Source organism: Theropithecus gelada, chromosome 8, assembly GCF_003255815.1.
Source record: "Theropithecus gelada isolate Dixy chromosome 8, Tgel_1.0, whole genome shotgun sequence".
In the NCBI taxonomy this organism is placed as follows: Eukaryota; Metazoa; Chordata; class Mammalia; order Primates; family Cercopithecidae; genus Theropithecus; species Theropithecus gelada.
The window spans coordinates 135,851,417-135,874,669 of NC_037676.1; the positions used below are offsets into that span (position 1 = coordinate 135,851,417).

General features: G+C 49.3%; 1 protein-coding gene across 1 annotated transcript in view; it reads right to left on the reverse strand.

Moving 5' to 3' along the window:
• Positions 1–19,519, reverse strand: part of ST3GAL1 (ST3 beta-galactoside alpha-2,3-sialyltransferase 1) — a 116,366-nt gene extending 96,847 nt beyond the window's left edge. The window contains exon 1 of the mRNA XM_025394447.1: positions 18,749–19,519. The gene's annotated coding sequence lies outside the window, so the exon portion shown is untranslated. The remainder of the gene's footprint in view (positions 1–18,748) is intronic.
• Between the last annotated feature and the right edge of the window lie 3,734 nt (positions 19,520–23,253).

The window sequence follows — 23,253 nt, forward strand, 5'->3', positions numbered from 1 at the left end:
TAAGAAGTAAGTGAATACAAAACAACATGAAATCACTTTGATACTAGTAGTAGCAATAACAGATAACACTTAAACTAGCATAACAGATAACATTTTTTAAGTACTTATGGGCATTTGCTAAACTAAGCCCTTTATACTCAAAAGCTCAGTTAATCTTCACAATGGTCCTTGGATGTGTGTACTATGATTTTCATCATTTTGAAGGTGAGTAAATGGAGGCTTGAGGAGATTAGGTAACTTGCTGAAGGTCATAAGACTGATAAAGGTTGGAGCCTGAATGATTAACTAATTCCTAACTCTACTGTAGTGTAAAGTCTGGGACTAACACAGTTTACTTCCCATCAGCATTTACTGAGCCTTGGCCTGGGCTGTGCCAAGCACTGTGTTCTGCCCTGCTGGGGACAACAGTACACTTTGGGCTCTGCCCTAGAAAAGCCCACTGCATGGGGAGAGAGAATACAGGTCCATCAGCCTGTGTGTCCAGGGAAGGCTCTGTGTTCCGGACCACTCTGTGTCCTGGGCAGGCTCATGAATGTGCAAGTAAGTGGTTTCTTAATCTAGATTCCCACCCAGGACATGATACTGACGGAGAATGAGATCAAGACGGAGACAGTTTAGCCAGATCAGTTGGCAAACGGGACAGTTGTCCCGGAAGTAGAAAAGTGCAAGAGCAGACACAGAAGCTGAGTGAGGAATGGTGAGAGGACCTAGAAACATCTGGTGTGAGTGCTGGAAGGCCCTCAGCAGAGCTGTTGGCTGGGCTGCATAATGATAACCAGGTTTCCGGTAGAAATTCTGGGTGTGTGAACCAGGAATGACATGGCTCATGCCAGCATGTGAGCAAACTGAGCAGGGAAGCTCAAAGGGTGGGTCCTCTTTGGGTGCGGTGGCACCTCCCACTGTGGAGACCCAGGGACTCCGGAGGCCAACTCGGCTGATCTGAAAGTAAGAATGAGAAGAAGTTTGGGCAGGAAGCGCATGCACTTGTTAGACTGGGAAAGCTGTTCTCACTTTTAACCTCTCTCTCTGAAAGGGGCTGAACACACGGGATCCCTCATAATGAAGTGCCTTTCTGAATTTGAAGGCTAACCACTGAGGTCTGGCTGCTTTGCTGGAAGAGCTATTATCATCAACAATAGCAACCATGGGTTGAATACGGACAATGAGGCCAATAGCATGCAAAGCATCTCATGTGCATGATTTCATTCAAGCTTCACAGCAGTCCTCTGGGGCTGGTAGTTTTACCCCCATTTCACAGATGTGGAAATTAAGATTCTGAAAGAGTATAATTTGCCCAGGGCCACACAGCTAGAAATTGGCAGAGATGAGACTCAAAGCCAGGTCTGTCTTGAACACAATATCCCTTTGTGCTCAAAGGGATATTGAGTTCAAATGCAGAGACGGCACCAGGATTGACATGACCTTGAAGCACACACTATCCAACCCCCTGCGCGCACCAGTTCATGACCCCCCTGTTTGCATAAAAAGCCCTCCCTGCTCCACTCTGCTCTGCTGTTAACAGCTCTTAGCACCACATGGGCTGTGAGCAGACTCAGTGGGGCCAGAATGTGAGCAGAACTGAGACAACCAACTTCTGGCTCTCTCCACCTTCAACCCCAGGGTGAGTTCCTGTACCCCAGCATCCAAATCCCTAGATCCCAGCTCCTGTTTCGCCAGCCTTGCCTGTGTGCCTCTGGAAGCCTCAGTTTCCTCATCTGTAATGTGGAAATGCTGATGATGATGGTCATGAAGAAGACAGATGAGGAAGAGCGGTTCACTTTGCCTGCTGTTCATAAGGGACAAACACAATAATGACTCGGCCAATGGCTATGCCATCGACTGACCAGAGTCTTGGACAAGTTATCTCATCACTCAGTACCTGAGTCTCCTCTTTTGGTGATGGGGATAATAAAAGTCCCTGACCTCATAGGGTTATGAGGTTATGAGACTGAATTAGAAAATGTACACAGGAGCTCAGAACAGTGCCTGGTATGCTTGTTGAGAAGTGGTAGCGAGTATCCTTTCTGTTATCATCATTTGAGGCACTTAGTAAAGCATGGAACACTCAGAAAACATCAGCTGTGATTAGGATCATGCAGTGAAAAGGTCCACAGGCAACCTGTGCCATCTTCGGGGATCTATCTTAGGACTAAATTAGAGATGGCCAACAGCCTGGACACCAGGTTCCTAGAACAAAGTTTGCAACATAGGTTGGGGAAATCTAAGAGGCCCCACAGTGAGGGTCCAGAAGGATCCAGTGAGCAGGGTGCTAAGGGGGCCAGGAGCAAGAGACACACGGGAGAAGAGTACAGGGAGGTACCTGGGGCCTTATTGCTTCTGCAGACTCCATGCACTGAGCCTCTGAAACTGGGGCCCGTCAACAAGATCCACCCAATCAGGGCTGTACAGCGGCTTCTGATTCTCATCAAAGGTGGAGGGTTTCTGTCTTTAGGGAATAGGGAACAATGCTCCTCCTTGTTGAGCTCCTACTATGTGCCAGGCACTATTCCAAAATTTAATTTTGCAACCTGAGCATGAGTCAAATGCTAGACCCATTTTCCAAATCTGCAATCACCTGCCCAAAGTCACCAGGCTACTCTGGAAGACACCTGAATGCACATGACCATCTGCTGCTCTCTGGCTGCCCCAATCCCATGCTCCCTTGCAGCAGATGACATGAATGAACCACGTTTACACTGCAGCGGTGGGGGTGGATCCATTCCAGTGACCCTCTGACAACGGCGTTCTAAAATTCTACACTCGACAGTGGGATGTAGGGGTGTAGGCAGATGAGGGGCTGAAGGCTGGAGAGTGAGAACTATGAATCAAAGGAGATGGCCCCTTTCCAAAGGGGCTGAGGATGTCAAGAAGGCTAGGACCGCACTGACTGCCCATGACCAGGTCAGCATGAGTGAGCTCTCCTGGGCCACCACCTCCTCCTCCTCTCCACACCTGCTACTGCCAGTCTGATTCAGATTGGAGAAACTTTAACTGAATACCTACTTTCCTCCCAAGTGCTGGTCCAGCCATCTACTTGGGGTTTTTTTTCTTTTCTTTTCTTTTCTTTTTCTTTTTCTTTCTTTTTTTTTTTTTTTTTTTTTGAGTTGGAGTCTTGCTCTGTCGCCAGGGCGGAGTGCAGTGGCACGATCTCGGCTCACTGCAACCTCCGCCTCCTGGATTCAAGCGATTCTCATGCCTCAGCCACCTGAGCACCTGGAATTACAGGCACACACCACCATATTCAGTCATATTTTTGTATTTTTAGTAGAGGCGGGGTTTCACCATGTTGGCCAGGATGGTCTCGATCTCCTGACCTCGTGATCTGCCAGTCACAGCCTCCCAAAGTGCTGGGATTACAGGTGTGAGCCACTGCACCTGGCCTGTTTTTTTTTTAAATCTCAACTCTCACCCGGGAAGAAGATGAGTTGGTGTCACCCCCAGAGCACAAGGGGTGACACTAAGCTCGGATGTGGAAGTCACTTGCCCCAGATCTCACCACTGATCAACAGCGGGCCTGGTGACTCCAGAGCCTGTCTTCTCCCCCTGGCCTGGGCCTCCTGGACAGGAGACACCCCCTTGGCCTTGCTCTTGGGTGGACTGAATTTGCTTTCAGAGGAGTGAGATGCTGGCAGGCTGTACAGCTGTCCTCTAGGCCAGAATGTATTATTCTGTCTGCTCAGAGTTGCGTTCCTTTCTCGGATCTGGGAGGAATTGTGAAACAGGGACCTGTTTGCCTTCTATACAACCTCAGCTAATGAAGGCTGCATAGCTATGTACTTTTGAACAAGATTTTTAGGATGAAGAAAAACAAGAAGGGAGGGAGAAAAAGAAGGAACAAAAACAGGAAGGAAGAGAAGGGAGAATGAAAACTATTAGCCATGGAAACCCTGGACCCAAGGACATGGCTGACATCATATAAAGTCTGTCCCTGGCAAATGTGACCCAGAGTGCCACCACTAACTGTCCTATTTATAGCCCTTTGAAATATGGTGTGGTGGAGGGGGGACATTTTGTTCTTTTGGCCTCTTAGATGATAAAACTAAGTGGAGGGAAGTGGGAGGGAGGTTGGCAGCAGTGCTATTAATGCAGGCAGGGAGACCAGATACACTGGGTCTCGAGCCTTTTACGATGTGCATGCGTGTGTTAGAAGGAAACATTGTGACACAGTGGAAAGGGGTACGTGACAACCCCCCAACTTGACCCTCCCAACCTGGGGGACCTTCAGGCAATGGCCAACTTCAGCGAGCCTGCCTTCTCAGCTGTAAAACACTGATGGCACTAGTGAGCTCAAAGCCTGATTAGACAGCGAATGGGTCTAGAATGACCAGTATGTGGTATTTCCTGGGCAGAACCTCAGGAAGAAAAAGAGGGAAGGCAGATGCCAGAATTCACAAAAGACAATACAAGCTTGCTCACAGGGAGGTCTAAAGGGAGAGAGGAGACTGTGCAGTGTAAACACAGTGGAAATCATCTAGCCAACCAAGGCCTGGCACAATGGGGTCCTCATAGGATACCTGGTACCCACGGTCCAGGCTGCTCTTCCTCCCTGTTCTAGTGCAGGAGGGCACAGGAGCATGTTCTCTGGGGTATCCTGAGCAGCCCAAGATGAGAGGAGAACTGAGAGGTAATATAGGTCTTGGCAGTATCGCCCCATGGGCTGGCCTCCCATCCAGGTTCTGCCTAATGATGGGCTGAGCCGTCGCACCAGCTAGGCCCCGTCTGAGCTATCTTCTCAGCTGTAAAATAAAGAGGCCAGGGTCTGACTCACACCTGTAATCCCAGCACTTTGGGAGGCCGAGGCAGGTGGATCACGAGGTCAAGAGTTTGAGACCAGCCTGACCAACATGGTGAAACTCCGTCTCTACTAAAAATACAAAACTTAGCCGGGTGTGGTGGGGCATGCCTGTAATCCCAGCTACTCAGGAGGCTGAGGCAGGAAAATCACTTGAACCCAGAAGGTGGAGGTTGTAATGAGCTCAGGAGGCTGAGGCAGGAGAATCGCTTGAACCCGGGAGGCAGAGGTTGCAGTGAGCTGAGATTGTGCCACTGCACTCCAGCCTGGGCAACAGAGTGAGACTTTGCCTTAAAAAAAAAAAAAAAAAAGAGGCTGGGGTCTTGAGGTCCCTCTCATGGCTAAAATCTTAGGTATGTCTCTTCTGCCTCTGATGTCCTGCAATGATACCCTAGCTTCAGAGCCCAACTTTCCCATCCTTAAATTCAGATAGCTCCTGAGAGCACCACTCTGCCACCTGCTCTAGGAAGCTCTCTTTGGTTGGAAGCTTTGAATGAGAAAGAGCCTTCTAAACCACAAAGCTGCCCAGAGGTCAAACGCCACTGTGTGAGGCAGAGAGCTCCCTACCACAGGGAGTGATCAAGCAGGTACAGGATAACCACCAGGTAGAGTCTCAGTGAGGAAAACCGCTGCTCGAGGGAGGTGGAACAAGAATGTAATTGATGATGATGATACGTTGCCCACAACATATCTTTAACAAGGACTCTTCTGAGCACGGTCCAAGTGTTAACTCATTGAATGTTTATTTACTACCTCCTGGGAGGTAGGTACTATTATTATCCAGATTTTATGGATGAGGAAAGGGAAGTACAGGGAGGTTCAGCAACTTGCTGAAGGACACGCACTTAGGCAGTGGCAGAGCTAATACATTTATTGAGTAAATCAAGGAATCAATGAATGACTCAGTAGATTGAAGAAGGTTGAACAAGGTCACTGCTAAGGCTCTTTGCAAATGCTAAGATTTTATAATTCTTTGACACTATTAAAGTGTGCAACCTCTGTAACTAATTATTCAACCAACATACCATACCCCCGCCCTCCCACAAATAATGGTGACTAAAGTTAATGACACCATGGCTCAGAGAAAAAGAGAAAACCTCCTTTACTCCATCCGGGGTAGGTTCCTGACAATACAGAAATATTCTGATATTCAAAACTGTCTCCACAGCCAGTATATTTTTTTCTCCTTATTTGGATTTCTGACATTGCATAAATATCAGTTTAATGCATAAAATCCTATACCGCAGGTCTTCCAATAATGCCATTTCATTCAACATCATTTCATTATAACATTGATGAGAAGAAGATGGATTCCTGGCTGGGACGACTGTGTATGTGGAGTTTGCAAGTTTTCCCCATGTCCTTGTAGGTCTTCTCCAGGTACTCCGGTTTCCCACACCCCAAAAAGCTGTGCATGTCAGGTGAACTGATGTCTTTATATGGTCCCAGGGCAAGAGAGTGTGGTTTTGTGTGTGTGTGCGCGCATGTCCTAAGCCACTGGGACAGGCTGTGGCCACCTGTGATGCTGTTTGGGGCCTTCATTTAGAAGTTTGGTGATGTTTTTATGAACAGAAATACACCAGAGAAACTGAACTCTGGTTTATATCAATTACCCTATGGTGAAATCAGGTTTCAGATGTCGTTTCCCTTAAACTCACGATTTCCAAGGACCTATCAATGTCATTAAGTGAGGACTCACTGTGGTCCAAGGATCATGTTTGCTGAGCTCAGTTTGTTCCAGGTCACAGGGAGAAACAGAAAAATAGCAGCAGGCCTTTGGTTGGAACCAATTCTTCAACGCATTCTGAAAGGTGTGTTTTCCATTCGAAGCTTCTATCAGGCGGTAAAAGAAAGAACAATGGTACTGTCTGCCTAATCTCTCCCTTTCATTTTAATTTTCTTTTTTTGCCAAAAGACTGAATTTTAAAACGTAAGATTATGTTTTAGAAACAACCAGTAATACACCTCACAAAGACATTCCTGTTCGTGGCAGCTAATATGTTTCCTGAGCAACGGTCTTTATTCATCAAATTCTCCACCAGGTGGTAGGATTAACAGCGTTTTCAAGTAAGAAGAACGACAACAAACCTTTCTCTCCATTGTGAAGATGTTATTAAAAGGGAATTTTCCAAGGTTGCAACAGCGACGCTGACCATTCCTTTTACGTGAAGCAGGCTGCCTCCAAGAGGCTCCCATCTAGCTAAGTGATTGCAAACTTCACACTCAGCCTTCCTGCTCAGTCCTTTCTCCAACCCCCCAGTAGGCTCAAAGTGGCTCACTGCCTCCCTCAATCCCCAAACACCTTGGGGCTCTTGGAATTCACTCTATACCAACAAGTCACAAAGATGAGTTCTTGCAAGCAGCCATGCAAGGACAGACGTGGAGCAGTTAAAAGGATACAAAAGTACAGATAGGAGGAATAGGTTCTAGTGTTCTGTGGCACTGCAGGGTGGCTACAGTTAACAAGAATTTATAGTATATTTTCAAATAGCTAGAAGAAAGGATTTTGAACGTTTCCAACACAAATGATGAATGTGTGAGGTGATGGATATGCAAATTACCTTGATTTGATCACTCTACATTGCATGTATGGAAACTCACTATGTACCCCATAAATATGTACAATTACTAGATGCCAGTTTTATTAAAAAAAACACACACACTGAAATACCATCACTCCCATCAGCATGACAACTTACAACAGAAAAAATATTTGCATTTCATGTGTATTATCTATTGCTGTGTAATAAATTATGACAAATTTAGCAGCTTACTGGAAAAAAAAGCCAGTCTGTAATAGGCTAAATAAACCCACGGACCCACCCCAGTGATGGTGAATCGGGGAGAAGACTCAGAGCCTCAGCCTTCGGGAGAATGAAGCTGCTGGTGTGAGACCTGGAAAGCACTAGGTGGAGAAAAGTCAGGAACTCCTGCCCAAAAGGATATTACAGGGCATAGGTTCATGGTCACCAGAGGACACACGTGGTCACAGCACATCTCATGGGCTGGGCTAGGGGCCAGGCAGCTGGTGTGACCAGTTTCCTATCTGAACCTTAGAGAAGCTGCCCTTCCCTTCCAGGGTCCCCACTGAGCCAGGGATATAGGATGACCTGGGAATTACATCGCATGGGGCCTGAGGTCTCAGGCTTCGGAAAGAAATGGTGCGCTTATAAATCCTGGTTCTGCCACTTTCTAGCTAAGTGACCTCTGTTAAGTGACTTAACCTCTCTAAACGTTGGTTTCCACACCTATAAACTGGGATTAGGGAAAAGTGGAAACATACACTTTACAGAGAGTCACTGTAAAGACTAGGCTCCCATATCAAACGAGTGAGAAACTCTAATGAAGTAAAGTAGGCAATCCAGCCCAGCCCAGGTGGAGGGCAGACAGCACCCAGACAGCCTGTCACGTAGAATGCATAAACTCTTAAAGTTTTCTAGAAAATACAATCAATTGAAATTATTTTCTGTGAAGCCTTACTCAAGGTTTGCCCAGAGCCATCTTTTTGCTTGCTGCCAGTTAATCAGTTTGCCCCAAAAAATATGCAAGCAAGATACCCTGTCACCAAACTGTCTGCAGGATTTTCCTCCCCTCTGGCCTCTGTTGCTTGACTTTGATTCCAACTCCTTAGAAGCTGATTTCCACCTCTGCAAGAACAGGATTTACGTGCAAAATAACTAAATAATGAGCAAACCACCCAACTACATGTCTCTGAGTGCCGTGAATTCCTTGAGCTTTGTGGAGGTTCCACTGAGACACACGTACCTGGGTCTCACCATCAGAACCCTCCACTGCCTTCCCTGTCTCACAGGTAGCAACTGAGCTCTCTGACTTCCTAATGCTAAAGCTGGTTCTTGGCCAAATGAGCTTCTGGTGCCGGTTCACTCCTATTTCACATGAACTGTAAATGGTGGTTGCAGTGGTTGTGTTATGTTAGATTGTTGTGATGATAATTTGGGCTCCATCAGCTGACTCTAGGATCTAATGAGGATGTAGAGACTTAGATTTATGTTGTTGTTTTTGCCACTGTTCTCACGCTCAGTCAAGGAGGGAGCACGGGGGTGAGGTGGAGGCTGTAAGGTACTGGGGTGCCGGGAATGAAGCGAGGTAGCTCTACCAGGGCTGGAGGCCTAGATCTGCCATTTCCCAGACACTCGAGCAGATGTTGATCAAGTCACCTCACTCCGCTGTGTGCCTCTCTACAGGTCAGAGTGGCAAGGGTGATTGATGGAGGTTCTAAAGGCATAAACTAAGGACAAGTGTGACAGAACTGCAAGGTTGGTGAAGGTCTGGGCTTATTCCTACCAAGAGTGATCCACAGTGGCATATACCTGTAGTCCCAGCTACTCAGGAGGCTGAGGTGGGAGCTCAGCAGGCGGAAGTTGCAGTGAGCCAAGATCACATACTGCACTCCAGCTTGGGCAACAGAGCGAGACCCTGTCTCCAAAAATAAAAATAAAAAAAAGAAAGACCCACCAAGTATAAATGATAATTTCAGACACACAGATCTGGAGGCAGGGCCCCATGTGACATTCGCCAGTAAGTCACTGCTCCCCTCTGAATCCACATCTTTTTTTTTTTTTTTTGAGACAGAGTCTCATTCTGTCACCAGGTTGGAGTGCAGTGGCAGGATCTCGGCTCACTGCAACCTCCACCTCTGGGGTTCAAGTGATTCTCCTAACTCAGCCTCCCAAGTAGCTGGGATTACAGGCACACACCACCATGCCCAGCTAATTTTTGTACTTTTAGTAGAGACGGGGTTTCACCACGTTGGCCAGGGTGGTCTTGATCTCTTGATCTCGTGATCTGGCCACCTCGGCCTCCCGAAGGGCTGGGATTACAGGCATGAGCTACCAGGCCTGGCCTGAATCCACATCTTTATCTACAAAATCAGGAAGACCCTCAGAAGAGCTGAACTGAGGGCCAACTCAGGTCAGGGCTGTAGATGCTGGTGTCTGTGAAGGTCGCTGGGTTGGTTCAGGTGTCTGAGCTCTTGACCACTGAGAGTTCTTTGCCCTTGTTAGGGCTCCAGTGCCTTAAAGGCAGGGAAGGAGAATAGAGTCGTTTAATACTTGGCCAAATTCAGGGGATTTATTTTGGGCTCCAGTCTAGTCTTCTAAGGATCTAACAAAAGGGTTTTGTTGTTGTTGGTTTTTTTCTTTTTTTTTTTTTCCCCACCGGGCCTTTTATTTCCAAAAAAGTAAATGCCCAATTAGATAGATTTTTGTTTTTTATGTGGAATTGTTTTAGGCTTTTTGAGCTTGAAACAATATTTTGGAGTCATTCCACCCTCTCAGCTAGAGAAAGTAGCTGGTTTGCTTTGGTTGGGGTTTACTGGTTGGGTTTTTCTCAAGAGCTCTGTGCTAAGTAAATATGCATGAAGGGACTTTTTAGCTACTCTGGTGTTTTAGTTCACTGTGGATTCAAATGGATTTTTTTTTTAATGTAGCAAAATCTATTACAGTGCTATCTATTGGGTTTGATCTTTTCTTTTTTTAATGTAGCTAATGAAATTCAGAGAAAGTACTTTATTTGCACACTCTAATGTGTACTTTCCAAAAGTCATTTGTAACCCTCTTTTTAATTCTGCCAAATACTTTGGAGCTAATGTTCTTTTCTTCTCAGCTTTTCTGAATTATTGCAAGTAATTTTTAAGTCATATTTTATACTCCCTTAAGGGCTATAGAATCATACATGATTAGATAGGCTTTGTTTAATAAAAATTATAGAAGGCCATTGTTTTGGATTAAGTTTCTGCACTAGGCCCCAACAGGGCACACTGAAAATCAAAATAGAGTTACCCACGCTAAAGTTCCTGGTCCCTAAACCCAAACTGAGGGGGGATAGGTAGTCAAAAACGGAACCATATCCTCGAGATGTGGCAACCATGGCACAGCAACCTCAGGGTCAACATGAGAAGCCACAGCATTCACACTATAGCCCAGTTTATTCAAGCCAAGTTAGCTCCAGTAAGGAATTTCCCCCGTAAGAGGATGCACATTTTGATTTTACCTGTCCTCAGACTGAATATTTGCTCATTATAATAGCAAAAAAACACACCCCTGGTTGGAGATTTCAGATGTTAATGAGACATGTGACATATGAGCAAGCACGTACGGCTGCCGCACACGTGCACCCCAAGGACCACCCAGAACATGCGTACTAGTAGCGCCTCTTCCCGCCTCCTTGTGAATAACCGCGTAAGGCTCTCATCAAGGGAGTCTCCCCAGTAAGTCAATCCTGTCCCGTCCTCACGAACAGCCCGCCCTGAATCCTCAGTCAGAGTGTACTGTCTGTTCTGCATGTCACTTTCAGAATACCCTGCCTCTTTTGCAATAGACGGCTCCATGCTGCATCTCCTTTGCCGTGTGTCTCTTGTTTAATTTCTTTTAAACTAAGGAGACAAGAACCGAGGTTTTACAACAGCCATCGACAAAACTAAGTTGTCATCTCACTTCCTGAGAAATCAGGAGACAGTCAATTTCCCAAATAGGCGGGATTAAACTGTCAACTGGTATGATCATGAAGTTCCCTCAGCTCTAATCCTTCTGCAGCCTAAAGTAACCGGATGTTAACTAATCAGTTATTTTTCTAGCGTTCTCTCTAAATGTAATGAATACACACTTTGTTGCTTCTGGTTTCTTCAGTCCTGTTTATAAAGCCAACCTCCTCTGCTCAGCTCACTGGAAAACTTATTCTGTTTTGTGGAACAAAGTGTTGCTCAATTCTAGAATCACAATAAAGCCAATTTAGGTCTTTAAATTTCTTGTCATTCTGTCCTTTGGCACTTTCATGTGTTTTAAAGAGAAAATACACACACACACACACACACACACACACACACTCACACACAGTCAGAAGAAACGACCCAAACATCGTCAGAATAATTGGAAGAAAGAAACTTTTAACCTAAAAATATTCAAATCATATTATTTGAATGCTGAATAGGTTAAAAGGCCATGTTGGAGTACCACTCACCCCCACACCACCCTGTCTAAATCTTGACCTTCTCAGGAATCAAAACTAACATTTGTTGAGAGACCTTTACTGAATAAACCTGTTTAGTTTTCACATCAACTGTACAAAGTGTGACCTCATGACAGAAGAGGAAGCTGAGACATAGAAAAGGTCAGTAATTCGATCATGAAGTAATAAACCTCTGATTGAAACCCAGGCAAACCTTAACACTTAAACTATTCTGCTTCTCATTAAGATGCTACTGATAACAATTTAAAGGTCTTCACAATGTCTTACAACGGATGTTCTTACTTTACTAGGGCTGATAAGATACAATGGGTTAAAATGTGGGTTCCCACCAGCTGTGTGACCTTAGGCAAGGGGGTTACCTTCCAGTTCCTGGGCATCCTACCTGCCAACTGGTAATCTTGTGACTACCCCCTCTCCACCCCCGGCTGTTGCAGATTCAAATGAGATGACAGCTCTGTGTGTGTGTGTGTGTGTGTGTGTGTGTGTGTCCTCAATCTGCCCTCCAGGCCTGCTCCTAATCCACCTCCACCTTGTCCTGACCTGGGGGGCTCCATCAAGGAGCTCCCTGCCTTTGGCCGTTGGGTAGGCTCAGAACTTGGTGCCACAGAATTGCACAGGGCAGGCCAGAGGAGAGCAAGATTGCAGGGTTGGTCTGCCTGGCTCCTGTCCTGCCAAGTTGAGGAGGGGGCCTGTGGTCTCTCTCTTCCAGAGGCTTCTGGCAACTACTGCGATGCTCTCCCGGTTCCCCTAGCCCATTCCCCGCCGCGCCACTTCTCCTGGGGGTGGTAACTGGGCCCAGGTGTTAGAGCATCCCTTGCTGACTTCTCTGAACCAGGGCACCATCTCTGTAGGCACACCTTTATTCAGACCCTCCATTCAATGCTTCCTGCCGAACTCCAGAATGATAAGATGTTCAAAATACTTGGCACTACTGGGTATACATTAAACTATAAAAAGTAGATGCTGCTAAAATTCTTATCAATAAGGCAGGTTCCTGTGCTTCATTTTGTGGGGTCCTCCTAACTCTCCTGTAATAGAGGGAGTGGGAATTTATACTACCATCTCCCAGCTGAGGAAACAGAGGGTCAAAGAGGTTAAACAATGTGCCCAAGGTCCCCAGCCTGGAGCAGATGGGACAGGGCCAGGGCCCAGGAGTTCTGTGTCCTTGGCCAGCAGTTTCCCTGCAGGAATTCCCCTGACTCTTTAGAAAACACCTCAACTGCAGAGCCCTCTCTAACAGTTGTCCCAGGTGGGAACCACAATAGCGTCCACTGCAGGTGCCTTGAACTTTGACACAAGTCCCATCCCTGCTGGCCAGCCAGGCCACACAGGAAGGGCTCCCGCCAGGTGGCCAGGGTTCATGATGCTGGGCACCTCAACCACCTTATGCTACCCCCTACCTCCCTCGTGTGTCCCTGCTCCTGGTAACAGTGCTTTGGGTGGCTTCTTAGGCCAGGGCTCTGGCTAACGAGTCATTCTGTGTCCTGCCCTAGGGACGAAGAAGCCAGAAGTTTGACATAACCCATAGGAATGAGAGGAGCATGCTGCCCCAACACAGTCATTAGGCCTTGCTGCTTCCAGGCGGATCATTCACAAACCATCTTACCTTAAAATCAGCCTCCTCCTACTTCAAAAGTGCTTTTCCAGGCGTTTTCCAGAACTTGCTGCCTTCAGTCAACTCCTCCATTTCCCGCAGGCTCTGTCCTGAGGAGTGCCCCAAGCGATCACTTTCTCTTATACACAGACTTAATGCAACTGGAGTCAGGGAGGCTCTGGGACTCCTGCACACACAACTCTCCCACAAGAATCCTCTCCCTTAATCCTCCTGGCGTCCCCTGCATCCCCTGCATTGCAGGGGGCGATCACCCACATGCACCTCAAACCTGGCTCACGGAAATGCAGGGACTTGCTCCATCTCACCCAGCCAGCCTGGATAGTAGCGTCCCCCTGAAAACCTGGGCGCTTTCTCCTACCTGCCACCCGCCATGCCATTTAAACCCACCCTCCCAAATCAGCTATGAAAATCTGAGATAAAGTACACGGACGAGCATTAAACATAAAGCACTAAGTTCTTTTTTTTTTTTTTTAAGGCTAATGCAAAGCAGCCACTCTCTGTTTTATACACGGGCATTCCAACGCTTGGAGGCTCTCGTGGTGTAGAAACTTGCAGCCTGGCTGCGAGGCAACAATTCCTCCCACACAAACAAACCAGAGATCAGGACCTACGGAGGGAAAAGAGGCCAAAGCATTGAACCTCTAAAATTCCCAATTCCCTTACCTCTTCAGAACCATGTGGAACAGGATTACAGCCAATCTATTTATTTTACTTTATTATTATTATTATTATTTTGCACACACAGGGTACATGACGCTTTGATATTCAATGTATTCAAGAAGATACCTTTGCTCTTTTGCAGTCTGACTCATCCATCTCTAGAACACCCTTCTGTGGGTCCCTCAAAGTGGAGGGACCCTTTCCCTTCTCCGTTCCCATTTTGCTTAGCACCTGTGTATTTCTACACGCAGCCTGACTGGGTATGTCCTTGTCCCCCTCCCCAGGGCACTGTGATCTCTGGGACAGCAAGGAACAAGGACCGAGTATTCTTTCCTCTCTGTATCTCAGCATTTTGCATGGTGCTCCTGGAAGGTAATAAGTTCCCAGTAAATGTTGGCTCAACTGAAATCAAAACCCAACCACCACCAATAACAAGACCAAATAAACAATAAAACCCCAGATTTTACAGTTCATTGACTTCCCCTCTGAGCCTCAATATTTTTGCATTAAAGCAAAAGGGTTGACCAAAGCGATTTCTAAGGTCATGTTCAGCTTGTAGATGGGAAGCAAAACAGGCGCTGGTGAGATTACTGGGGTTCTTTCTGCAATATGCACCAATTTGGGAGCCCCCACAAATGGCACCCTGGCTCTGTCAGGTTTCAGACCTCAGAGTCTGAAACTTCTGAGACTCCTTTCAAAAATCTAGTGTTGAGAACTGCTAGAAAATTACTTTGCCAAGGGGGTGTGGGCTCTGAATGGTCCTGGCCATTCTTTGAGAAGGGAGATGCCCTTGGCATGGGGTAGTAGACAGTCCAGCTGCCCCAAGCCAGGGCTGTCTGTGATACCAGGAGGGTTTTGAGGGTGATGCTGGCTGAAGCAAACATAAATGAGGTGGTGGCTGTCTTCACAAAGAGAAGCTTTTAATGGACCCACAGTGACGGGCAGCAGAACTCTAAAGCTTCGTTTTTTGTTTTTGTTTTTTTTTTTTTTGAGACGGAGTCTCGCTCTGTTGCCCAGGCTGGAGTGCCATGGCACGATCTCGGCTCACTGCAATCTCCACCTCCCGGGTTCAAACGATTCTCCTGCCTCAGCCTCCTGAGTAGCTGGGACTACAGGCACCCACCACTATGCCTGGCTAATTTTTGTATTTTTAGTAGAGGCAGGGTTTCATCATGTTGGCCAGCTGGTCTCAAACTTCTGATCTCAAATGATCCATCCACCTCGGCCTCTCAAAGTGCTGGGATTACAGGCATGAGCCAGTGCGCCCAGCCAAGCCTCTCATTTTGAGAGTGAAACTAAGATCCAGACCCGAGTTGCAAAGTAACTCAGCGCTGCCACTGGAACTCAAATGCAGGCTCTCACGGGGCCCCAGTCTGGGCTCCTGTGACCAAATTAGAGCAGAAGAGAGCTCTCAGCTCCTCAGGTGTGCCAGCAGGGATGCTGAAGTTTCCACACAGGCTACACAGCTGAACGAAGCTGCATGTAAGTCTTATTCTAGAATTCTTTGTGACCGGGCCAGCTCTTCCATCGGCCTGTGGAGTGTGTGCACACAGGCATGCAGAACTCACTGGAAAGCTTTACAAGATGACTGGCGGATTTTATTTTTCGCTTTCCTGGTTGCTTTTTGTGATGTAGGAGGGGCCTAGAGTGAGGGTTAATGTTTAGATCCCTGGCCAAAGCTCTACCCAAATATAAACCCTTTGAGTCAGCAACCTTCTACACAGGAACTGACTCAAGCAAGGTTAACTGATCAGAAGGCTCAGAGTCACACATGGGAGAGGGCTCCTCCTTGGGCAATGTCAACTGCCTGCCTTTGGGTGGTGTCCTGGCTTGGGGGCTGCTTGGTGGGGAGGGGAGACAGAGATCTACCTCAGCCCCAAAGACCCAGGACCTAGAAGGACTCTTTCCTGTCAAGCTCACAGACGACTTCATCCCCATAAGAAAGGCTTCCAGATCAGTGACAGCCAATTCTGTGAGTGCCATCAGGGAAGTGGGGCAGCACAGCCCTGTCCACAGTCATCAGGAAGGCTGCTCAGAAGGCAGTTTCCGCCTGCTGCTGCAGAGCTTCGAGGAACAGACTCCATACCCCCTAAGAAACCCTCTGCCATCACTTCTAGCAACACTTCCTGTTTTTCTCTCTCACCCTGGGTGGGGTGCTGTGGCCTCCCAGCCAGGGAGGTAGGCCACGAAGGCCCTGCTCAAGCCCAGGCCCTGGCCTTGCCCAATCGCACCCCAAACAGCAAATGCCGATCCAGAAAAATGCAGGGAAGGCAAATTTCACGGTTTGTGGGATTTTGAAAAGGCAGGAGAAGGAGCACTCTATTCATTCTTTATTTAGCAAAAAGCGTACGATGGAACTTTTTCCCCTAGACCTGAAGTCAAGGTATACACATACACACATATAGAGTATGAACTACCTATATATACACACATTCACTTAATTACATGTATTATAGCCACACGCTGTCTATTCTGCAGAACGTATTTTGGAGAATGTATTATTAGCCTCATTTTGCAGATATGGAAACTGAGACGCCGAGAGGTTAAGTCTGGTGACCAAAGAAAGAGAGACTGGAGACCAGAAGAGACCGCATGCTGTACCCAGACATTTGCAGAGGCGGGGGGACACGGAGTGGCAAACTCTGTCAGTCATTTCAGCCAACCATGGGATTTCAGAAAACAGCCGGCAGGGGTCCTAATGTTTGGGGCAGGAAGGGGAGGTGGGGGAAGGCACTGTGAGGGACTCCAGCACTGGGCGCCCCTTCCCCACCGCAGAGACAAGCGGCAGTTTCCATAGCAGCCGGCAGGGGGCAGTGCACCTTGCCTTTTCGAAGCCTCCGGGCGCTTGGGCAGCGCCCGGGAAAGAAAACCAGGAGGCTCCGCCCGCAGCTTCTAGGAACAGGCAAGTTGAGCCCCGCACGTAGTAGGTGCTCCAGGCACGTCTAGAAGCCCAAAGGGCTTGACAGATACATTTGAACTCCATTTTAGAGACTGGAAGGGAAGAAGGGGGCGTCCCGGCTCCTGCCAGCACCTTCCACCTTGGGGCCTTGTCAGTGAACACAGTGTTAGCACCTACGACGTGCCAGGCACCCTGGCTACTACTGGAAAACCCGGCTCCCCTCTCACCCCGTTTTCCTCGTTGGCGAGTCGGCCTCGCCTCCTCCTCCTATCTCTTCCTCTCACCACACACACCCAGCCGCAGAGCGGGGGTGGGCGCTCGCTGTCTCCCTGGAGAACCAGCTCGTCGCAAACTTGCGGGGCTTGGGGACCCGCGAGGGGGAGAAGTCGGGAGAGGCCAGGGGTGCCCGGAAACAATCACGAGAAAGCCGGGCGAATGCCTGATGCAGCGACGCGGCGAGCCAGTCACTGCCCCCAGGGTCACGGCTGTCTCCCTCTGCGGGACTCGCCCGGCCCACGGGACGCAGTGACCTGCCCAACCCCCACCCCCTTGCGCGCTTCTGGGCGCGCACGTGTCCCCTAGCGGAACGCACCACCGAGCCCCGCTTGTGGTACGGCCGGCGAGGACCCTCGCGTAGGAGGGAAGGGCGAGTCGGGGCTCCAGGCGACGAGCAGAGCCAGACGATACCCACACGCTTCCTGGGAGACCTGGCTGCAAGGCCACGCTAAGGCGCGCTCCGGAGTCTCTGTGCTAAGCCGGGGCGCAAGCTCAACCCCCATCTCAAGTTCAGCCGCGCTTCCTCCCGCAAGGTCACGCTTAAACACTCGCGCAGAGAAAGGAGGAGCGGAAAGTTGCGCCACCGTCCCCATTTCAAACTAACTGTACCCTGACCAGGGCGCCTCGCCCCAGTGTCACCGCTGTCCGTCCCCGCGCGCTCCCAGAAGGGGTGGCCCTGCCCCCACGCAGGTCACATACACGACAGACACAGGCAAGTTGCTAACTTTTGTCATATTATTTCTCGGGAGCTGCGGCGCCTCAGGGGGTTGGGGCGGATTCGGAGTTTCGAGTTTGCCACTAACACTACTTGGGCCGTGCTCCCCTTGGCCCACCGGCGTCCCCCACTGTCCGCCACGCCGCGTTCAGCTCTCTTGTCCCGGGTGCCAACTTCACCCCCAGATCCGGAGCAGTGTGCGCTGAAGGCGTCCCCGGGGCGCTACCCACCTCCCAGGTCTTCGCCTGCTCGCAGCGGATTGGGGGACTCGATCCGGATACTGTCCCACGGCCGCTCCTCCAGAACACTGGCGGCCTCCGCGGTGTCCCAGCCTGTGACCCCAAATCCGCTCGAGAGCGCCTGAGCCCGGCCACCCAGCGAGATCTCCTCCCACGGGCGGCCCCAGCGGGGGAGATTCCAGCCCGGTGCCGGGTGCAATGTCACTGGGGTTGCTTTCGGGAATCGCTGCCCGGGACTTGGCGTAGGTTCCCCGCAGAGCTCCAGGCAGCTCCTCCAGTGTCGGCCAAAGACCCCTAAGCCCGAACCTCAACCCCGACCTTCTTCCTCTCCCAAAGCCCCGGGTGGTCGCCGCGGCTAAGGAAGGAGTCTCACTATGAATCCTAGGGTCTTCAGTCCCAGCTCCGCAGTCACACCCTCCTAGTCCCCTCCCCATCCCTTCAGTTCCCGGGTCCAGACAATCAACCCTCCACTCCGAGAATCCACAGGAAACTGCCCGAGCCCCAACTCCGGCGGACGCAGCCCCCGCGCACCCCGAGCAGGGTTCGCCTCCGCGCGCGCACTCACCACGGCTGGAGACACGCTGGAGTTTCCGGGATTTGGGCATGAGGGGGTTCGGAGGAGAATAAAGGGGTGTGGGTGTCCCAGACACTCGCCCCCTTCCCAGCTCACATCGTCTCTTCCTTCTCTCTCCGCTCCTCTTCTTCCTCCTCCTCCTCCTCCCTCCGGTCTAGGGCTCTTTGTCTTTGCAAAGTGTCGAAACTGTCTGGCATAGTGGGTTCCGCCGGCGGAGGCTGGAGCCGGGGAAGCGAGGAGGCGGGGTGAGGGTGGGAGAGGGCTCGGGAACACCTTCCCCCGGGTGTAACGGGAGTGAAAGGCGGGGCGACCAAGGAGCGGCCGCCTTTCCAGGCCGGCCGGGGCCGGGAGCCAGGGCGCTCCAGAGCCCAGTCAGCGCCTCCCCTGAGCGCGGCCCTCCCCTTCCTCCGCCCAGTGCCCGCCCCTCCCGACCCGGCGCCTCCGTTCGGCCCCGCCCCCGCCCCCCCCGGCTCGGCTTTCCCTTAGCTCCGGGCTTCCTGCAAGCCGAATTTAGCTCTGCCAAGCCACGTGGACCGCAGCGGGCTCGGCAGAGGCCGAGCCTGGGAGACGCCGGAGGCGGCGGCGGCGGCGGCGGCGGCGCGGGGACCTGATCGGCGCCCCGAGAGGAGCCCCCCGCTCCCCGACGCCGCCCTCAAGCTGGCGGGGCTAAGGAAGAGCGCCCGGGCGGGCCGGGAGCCACTGGGGTCCGTTTCAGGAAGAAGACAGGCACGCACCGAGAGGATGGCACTGCCCAGAAGAATTCGAGTCGGGGGCACGGTGGGGAGAAGGGGCCGATCCCCTGCTGGCGACCTGGCAGAGCCACCCATTTCCTCTAAGGGCGCGGGACTCGAGGTGGGATTTAGGGAGGGGGAAGGGAGGAGCGTGGGCTGGAGGACTTTTGCGGCCAGAACCTCGTTCAGAGCCACAGAGCTGGGCGCTGCGGCCGGCCCTGGTCCCGGCCCCGACCTGCCACCGCTTTTTCCTTCCAGATGCGGAGGCTGCGGCTGGGGCTTCGGGTTTGCGGATTAAGCTTGCAGTTATTTAGCCCTCCCTTTTTTACAGGGAAGCGGGGGCGGTGGAGACTTATTTTGCTGAATGGCAGAGTGCAGGGCTTTGATGCTAAATGCTGTACACAAGTCATGTAAATCTGGTTTTACGGTTCTTAGCCGCTTACTGAGACTACCTCTTTCGCAACTTTTCGGAGGAATGTTAGAGGAAAGAGGCACAGTTGGCACAGTTTGGCTTTAGGGTCATTGCATCCTTCCAGCGCCCCTTGCTCCAGCTGGAGAGAGATCAGCCTTTTGCAGTGGAAGGGGAGAGTCCCTCGGCCTTTGTTTCATCAGAGGACTGCTGTAGTACAGGGATTCAGGCCAGGGCCCGCATGGCCAGACTTCTTGGTTCAAATCCTGCACTGCCACTCAACGTATGTTTGAGCTTGGGCTAGTGACTGAACCTCCCAGCCTAGGTGGCTCTGTGCCTCGGTGTCTTCATCTGTGAGAACCGACCTAAGAAGTGTCTGTCTGATAAAGCTGTTGTGATCAGTTAGTGAATTCGTACACATAGAACCTTTGGAACTGTCTTTGACATGTAGTAAGTCAACTGTGTAGATGGTGGGTTTCTCCAGTGCCAGGTCCCTGCCCATAGCAGGAAGATGACCTGCCTTAGAGGATGGGGGCTAGGGTGTTTGGGAAATCTTCAGGGACTTGGGAGAGAAAAGGAGAAATATTCAGGGATGAGAAAAGTAGAAGAGAAACCAGCTTTTAAAAGGAGGAGGAGAGAGAATGAGAAAAATAACTACTAGAAAGGAAAGGAAAAGATGAATAGCCTTTTAGGAGATTCTGGACCTGCTCGGAGACCTCTTGCGTGACGCCCTTGGTTTTTGATAGAATTCTAGAGAAGGGGTGAGCGCTTTTGTCTGCCTGGACACATCCTGTGGGCTTTTCTCTTTCTGAAACTCGGGTCAAGGTGTTCCCTGCATCTACAAACTGCTTGTGTGCATGGGAGGAGGAGAGCAGAGAGTTCTACTTGCATCAGCTACTGTCCCCTCCAGCAGCAGCGTCTTCCAGCAAGGAAGAGCTTCTAACATGCACCAGACTTTTAGCTTTGGCTGGAAATATCATCTGGGCCAATAAAGAGTTTTTGGATGAAATAACAAAAGTGTTGTTTATTGTATAGATCAAATAATGTATGGGAACATATTTGAAAAATAGAAAATGCTATACTCATATTAGACTACACTAGTATATCCTAGTAGATTCTATGGAAAGAGGATCAGATTTGGCAAGTAATGAGCCCCAGGTCATCCAGCTGTTTCACTTTGCAGCCAAGAACCAAAAGCAGCTCAGTTTTAGCTGAGTTCTTACTGTACGTATTATATGTGCAATACTGGCAGTGCAGTAGTTTTGTTTATACCAGCATCACCACAAACACGTGAGTAATGCATTGAGCTGATGTTCTGGTCACTAGGCACAGGAGTTTTTCAGCTACATTAGTGTATTGTGAGACCACTGTCTTTTATGCATGTGGTCCATCATTGACCGAAATGTCATCCAATGCATGACTATATATATGAATAGTGTAGATTGTATGGGTTCTGCCAAATAGTTCTGCTAACTCAAATGCCCACCAACATTCTCAGGGTTGGAGGGAGGCTTCAGGACCATGTCTTGGAAGTTCTCCTGGATGACTCTATAGTGAGATGGAAATTCCTTATTAATTGACATTATGGTGAAACACACATAAATCACCACCTTATTTGAATAAAAGGTTGTACATCAGATGCATCTTTAGCCGATCTCTGAAGGGTTAACCTGGGCAAGGCCTTTTCTGAAAGCCCCACTTTCTTTCTGTTATGTTTCTTCCCAGGTAACAGGGACAGCCTCTCCCTCTCCATTTTTTTTCCTGAGTTGTGACATTCCATGCAAGTAGCACTCTTAACACCCCCTTTTAAGACCCCTTCCAGGGGTTGTATGTCAGAAGTGTGTGCATGCATTTCTCTTTGTCACCCTGAGTGTATCTCCCATCACATCCTGCCAGAGAACAAGGAGTCACGGTCATTACTGGGAGTGTCTGCACAGCGGGTCCCTGGGGAGCCCTGACATTGATTTACTGCATGCTGCCACCTCCTACCTTTTTGGAGCACCAGCAAAGCTCTCAGTAATGATGGTTAAGGAAATTGATTTCATCCTTTCCCTACCCCCCTTTCTTGGCACAGCAGAGTGGAAAGATCCTAATGGGTTCTGATCCCATTCGGGTGATTGTGCAGAAAAGAAAAGGGCTGCCTCACTTGTGAGAGATGAGTTCAGAGGTGCTGGGCACAGCACATGGTGTTTTGTGTTTCAGACAGTGTTTTCCTTAGGGCTCTTGGGACTGTGAGGAACTCACTCAAGTTTCCTTAGAAAAAAGAGTTTTAATGTAGAGATGTGCCGACTGAAGCTGAAAACAAGCTGGAAGGAGAGAGAGCCCATCTCTGTGTCTCTGTCTCCCTCCTGGCCCCACCACTGCCCGCCCTCCCCCTCTCTGCTCTGTTCTCTCTCTGCCCACAGGCTTTCTCTGTTAAATCCTGGGGTCTGTTCTGGAGTTTTCTGCATGTTTATGGCCCCAGCCTTTCTGCATCCTGGCAATTGTGGAAACAATCTTTTCAGCTTCACTTCCCATGTGGTTCCACCAGGTGTTTTAGTTTTTCCAGGAGAGGAATCTCACTGACAGGCCTCATCTACAGAGTCATGAATCACCAATCCAACACTGAATGGACTGCCCAGGCAGGCTGAGCCCACCTCATGAATGACCATGCAGAAGGACAGTCCTCCAGGAGATGTTGCATTAGAGGGAATGTAGGAGACATGGTCCTGACTCTGAGAATCTTGGCAGACATTCGAGGTAGCAAAACTATTTGGCAGAACCCAGCTACATTTTTCACATGTACAGTTGTGCATTGCATAATGACGTTTTGGTCAACAAAGGAATGCGCATATGACGGTGGTCCCCTGTGATGGCACCGATAAATTCCTGTCACCTAGTGGTGTAGCTGGCATAACATCAACTCATCGCATTACTCATGTGTTTGTGGTGATGGTGGTATAAACAAACTTACTGCACCGCCAGTGTGGCGAGCACAATATGTACAGTACATAATACTTGATAATGATAATAAACAGCTATGTTACAGGCTTATATATTTACTGTACTATACTTTCAATCATTTTAGAGTGTGCTTCTTCTGCTTATAAAAACCAAGAGTTTACTGTAAAACAGTATTCTGTGTCATACCGGCAGTAGCCTTATTCATCTCATTTTTTTCCTGATTGCATCATTTTCTCTTGTGCTTGATTTAATCTCATGCTGTTTTGTTCCTCATGGTCCCTAAGCATACAGAATCCATAGCTAATGTTGCCAAAGAGAAGCCACATTGAGTGATTGTATTAGTCCATTGTCACACTGCTAAGAAGGACATGATTGACACTGGGTAGTTTACAAAGGAAAGAGGTTTAATAGAC